We start from the raw sequence: 5,283 nt of genomic DNA on the forward strand, positions 1-5,283 counted from the left end.
TGATCTCAGCTTATCACAACCTCAGCCTCTCGGGTTCAAGCGATTCTCCTGCCTCAGCCTCCTGGGTAGCTGGGACTACAGGCGTGCGCCACCACGCCTGGCTAATTTTTGTATTTTTAGTATAGATGGGGTTTCACCATGTTGGCCAGGATGGTATCGAGCTCTTGACCTCATGATCCACCCACTTCAGCCTCCCAAAGTGCTGGGATTACAGGCGTGAGCCACTGTGCTCGGCCCAGGTCCTTTTCTTTTCCCTGTCTGGGCTCCCTCACCTTGGTATCTGTGGTCTCCAGGTGTGCTGTGTGCCCCCCAGTGTTGGTAAATAGTAACAACACTTAAACTTTCACATTGTGGTTGTGTCACAGAGCCTCACCTGCCATCCAGGGCCTGACACTGAGGCTGCCCCATGGGACCCGTGCAGGTTGAGCCCCTGCTGGTGCACTTTTCTTGGGGCCTCTGGTGCTGCTGGGGACAGGAGCTGCCAGCTAACTTTATGAAGAAACTGAAGAGTTTTATTTGAAATAGTGGGGTCAGATGATGTATTCCTGGCTTGGGCTGGTATAACAAACACCGTAGCCTGGGTGACTTAAACAGTAGAAATCTATTTCTCACAGTTCTGGAGGCTGGGATGTCCAAGGTCAAGGTTCCCGCTGATCCAGTCCTGGTGAGGGACCCCTTGCAGATGCCTGCTTTCTTTTTTTTTTTTTTTTTGAGACGGAGTCTCGCTCTGTCGCCCAGGCTGGAGTGCAGTGGCGCGATCTCGGCTCACTGCAAGCTCCGCCTCCCAGGTTTACGCCATTCTCCTGCCTCAGCCTCCTGAGTAGCTGGGACTACAGGTGCCCGCCATCTCGCCCGGCTAGTTTTTTGTATTTTTTAGTAGAGACGGGGTTTCACCGTGTAGACCAGGATGATCTCGATCTCCTGACCTCGTGATCCACCCGTCTCGGCCTCCCAAAGTGCTGGGATTACAGGCTTGAGCCACCGCGCCCGGCCTGGATGCCTGCTTTCTTGCTATATCTGCACATGGTGGGTGCTTGGGAGGGGGTGGAGAGACAGAGCAGGAGAGAGAACATTTCCCTGTGCCTTCCTATTTTTATAAGGGCACTAATTTTATCATGAAGCTTCCACCTTGTGACCTAGTCTTACTCTAATTGCTTCCCAAAGACCCTCTTCTCCAAGTTCCATCACATTAAGGATAAAGGCTTCAGCAATTTTTGGGGGACACATTCAGTTTCCAGCAGGGGAACTGGGAGCTGCTTCCTTTCCTGTTCATGAGACCTGGCTTTCTTTGCTGGGATGGTTTCACACTCACAGTCCCACACTGGGCTGTAGCCCCATAGAGCCTGTTTCCTCCTCACTTCTTCTGCCCATTCCTGGGTTTTTCTTCCTGTGCTGCCATCTTCCTGTGGCTTCACCTGCTTCAGTTGCAAGCAGCTGCCCCTAGGTCACTGCCCACCTCACCATCTCTGGCCTTACTGGCCTCTGCCATTTTTTCTGAGCCCTGAGCCCAGAGATCTGAGCCCTGATTCCAGGAAGGGTGAAGCTGGGATGGGCGCTGTCCAAGGTGCTGCTCTCTGTGGCCGGATTAACAGTGAGGCACCCTGATGTGTCACCAAGGAGGAGGCCGTTGAAAAAAGCTGTTCTTCAGGGGTGCTTGCATCATGGTGGGGTTGGGGGCGGTAGACACTCTGGAGTGGGCTGAACCCATGAACTGCAGGGACCCTGTTCTGTTTCAGCGACCAGCTCCTCCAGCCCCGTGTTTTTCTCTGTAGCTGATTCTCTGGTGTGATCTCAGCCTGTGTTAGTCCTCCTCACAATGGTCAGAGCTGTGTGTGGAGATCTAATGGGGAGTATATGGCTCATGTGCTCACACAGAGTGTCCTGGGGTCAGGCTTTATGACCTACCCTGACCCAACCCCACAGCAAGATCTGAATAATGCGCCAAGTAAGAATAAGTCAGAATCCATGAGAGAGGGTGAGAGTCCTGGCAGTGCTGGGGTCTGTGCCTCCAGCTTAACTCTCAGTTTCTCTGCAAATACACTTATGTTGTGCATCTGCAGTTGGCTGGGCAGTTTCATGTCTCTAAATCCTTGACTCTCTCTATGGATAAGGTCATGAAGGGTCTGCATGTAAGTGTATGAGGGCTATCTGATCAGGATGGGTATGTTTTACATAGTGGGTTTTCTTCACCAAAGACTTTTCAAAAAATTGTGGTAGAGTGTATATATGTACACTCATACATATTTATATGTGTAAGATAAATATATATTTATAAATATATCTGTAAATATGCACATTTATAGATGTATAAGGTGCCATTTTAACCACTTTAAAATGTGCAATCAAATGGAATTAACCACATTCACTATGTTAAATAACCATCACTAGTATTTTTCTTAGAAAATTTTCATCATTCCAAACTGAAACTCTGTATCTTTTAAGCAACAACTCTCTATTTCTTCCACCCTAGACCTTGATTATCTCTAGTTTGCTTTCTTTCTCTATGAATTTGCCTGTTCTTGGGGTTTCTATAAATGGAATCCTACCCATACATCATGTTGTTTCTGGCACATTTCACTTAGCATAATGTTTCCAAGGTCCCTGCATGTTCCAGCCAGTGTCAGAGCTTCATTCCTCTTTATGGCTGATTCACATTTTGTTTTTATGTATCACCCTATTTGTTTGTCCATATCCATGTGTTGATGGACGTTTGGGTTTCTCCATATTTTATCTATTGTGAATAATGCTGCAATCAACACTTCCATTTGAGTACCTGCTTAAGTCCCTGGATTCAATTCTTTGCATATAGAGCTAGGAGTAGGTGCTGTTTCACACAATAATTCTATGATTAGCACTTTGAGGAACAGCATAACTGTCTCTCATAGTGGCTGTACATTTTTATATTCTCACTAGTAATGTAAGAGGATTCCAAATTCTATGTAAGGCTGCCACATGTTATTTAACATTTTAAAAGAATGATAGCCATTGTTGTCACTGTAATATGGTATCTCATTGTGGCTTTGACTTTGCAGTTTTCTAATAACTAATGATATTGAGTGTCTTTTCATGTCCTTATTGACTATCTGTATTTCTTCTTCTCCTTCTCCTTCATTCTTCTTCTTCTTCGTTTTATTTATTTATTTTTTTGAGATGGAGTCTCGCTCTTTTGCCCAGGCTGGAGTGCAGTGGTGCGATCTCGGCTCGCTGCAACCTCCACCTCCTGGATTCAAGTAATTCTCCTGCCTCAGCCTCCCAGGTAGCTGGGACTACAAGTGTGCACCACCAAGCCTGGCTAATTTTTGTATTTTTATTGGAGATGGGGTTTCACCATGCTGGCCAGTCTGGTCTCAAACTCCTGACCTTGTGATCTACCTGCCTCAGCCTCCCAAAGTGCTGGGATTACAGGTGTGAGCCACTGCACCTGGCCTGTATATCTTCTTTGAAGAGATATCTATTTGAGTTTTTTGCCCACTTATAAATGGGGTGGTTTGTCTTTTGTTATTGAGTTGTAGCAGTTCTTTATATATCCTGGACATAAAACTCTTCTATATGTAATTTGCAATTTTTTTCTCCCATTCTGTGCCTGGTCTTTTCACTTTCTTGATAATATCCTTTGATGCACAAAAGGCTTGCATCTTTATAAAGCTTAATTTATCTATTTTTCCTTGTTGTTGTTCATGCTTTTGTGTCATATCTGACAATCCATTGCCATATTTTCTTTTTCTTTTTTTAAAAAATATATATTTTATTTACATAGGTTTTTGGGGGAACAGATTGGTATTTGGTTACATGAGTAAGTTATTTAGTGGTGATTTGTGAGATTTTGGTCCACCCATCACCCAAACAGTGTACACTGAACCCAATTTGTAGTATTTTTTCCCTCACTCCCTTCCCACCCTTTTTACCTGAGTCCCCAAAATCCATTGTGTAATTCTTACACCTTTACAGCCTCATAACGTAGCTCCCACTTACGAATGAGAACATATGATGTTTGGTTTCCATTCCTGAGTCACTTCACTTAGAATAATAGTCTTCAATCCCATCCAAGTTGCTGAGAATGCCATTAATTCATTCCTTTTTATGGCTGAGTAGTATTCCATCATATGTATATACATATATGCATACCAAGTTTCTTTATCCACTCATTGATTGATGGACATTTTTGTTGGCTCCACATTTTTGCAATTGCAAATTGTGCTGCTATAAACATGCATGTGCAAGTATCTTTTTTGTATAATGACTTCTTTTCTTCTGGGTGGATACCCAAAAGTGGGATTGCTGGATCAAATTGTAGTTCTACTTTTAGCGCTTTAAGGAATCTCCACACTAGTTTTCATAGTGGTTGCACTAGTTCACACTCCCACCAGCAGTGTAGAAGTGTTCCCTTTTCACTGCATTCATGCCAACATCTATTTTTTTTATTATGGCCACTGTTGTAAGAGAAGGGTGGTGTCACATTGTGGTTTTGATTTGCATTTCCCTGATTGTTAGTGATGTTGAATATTTTTACGTGTTTGTTGGCCATTTGTATATCTTTCTTCAGGAATTGTCTATTCATGTCCTTTGCCCACTTTTTGATGGGATTGTTTGTTTGCTTTTTCCTTGCTAATTTGGTTGAGTTCATTATAGATTCTGGATATTAGTCCCTTGTCAGATGTATACATTGTGAAGATTTTCTCCCACTCTGTGGGTTGTCTGTTTACTCTGCTGACTGTTCCTTTTGTCATGCGAATGCTCTTTAGTTTAATTAAGTCCCAGCTATTTATCTTTGTTTTTATTGCATTTGCTTTTGGGTTCTTTGTCATGAACTCTTTCCTAAGCCAATGTTTAGAAGGGTTTTTCTGATGTTATCTTCTATAATTTTTATAGTTTCAGGTCTTAGATTTAAGTCTTTGATCCATCTTGAGTTGATTTTTGTATAAGGTGAGAAATGAGGATCCACTTTCATTCTTCTACATGTGGCTTGTCAATTATTCCAGCCCCATTTGTTGAATAGGGTGTAATTTTTCCATGTTATATTTTTGTTTGCTTTGTCAAAGATCAGTTGACTGTAAGTGTTTGGGTTTATTTCTGGGTTCTCTGTTCTGTTCTGTTGTTTCATGTGCCTATTTTTATACCAGTACCATGCTGTTTTGGTGACTATGGCTTTACAGTATAGTTTGAAATCAGGTAATGTGATGCCTCCAGACTTGTTCTTTTTGCTTAGTCTATATGAGCTCTTTTTGAATTTCAGGATTTTTTTCTAGTTCTGTGAGGAATAATGGTGGTTTTTTTTTTTTTTTT

The sequence above is a fragment of the Colobus angolensis genome, unplaced genomic scaffold (genome assembly GCF_000951035.1).
Source record: "Colobus angolensis palliatus isolate OR3802 unplaced genomic scaffold, Cang.pa_1.0 Scaffold154, whole genome shotgun sequence".
Taxonomy (NCBI): Eukaryota; Metazoa; Chordata; class Mammalia; order Primates; family Cercopithecidae; genus Colobus; species Colobus angolensis.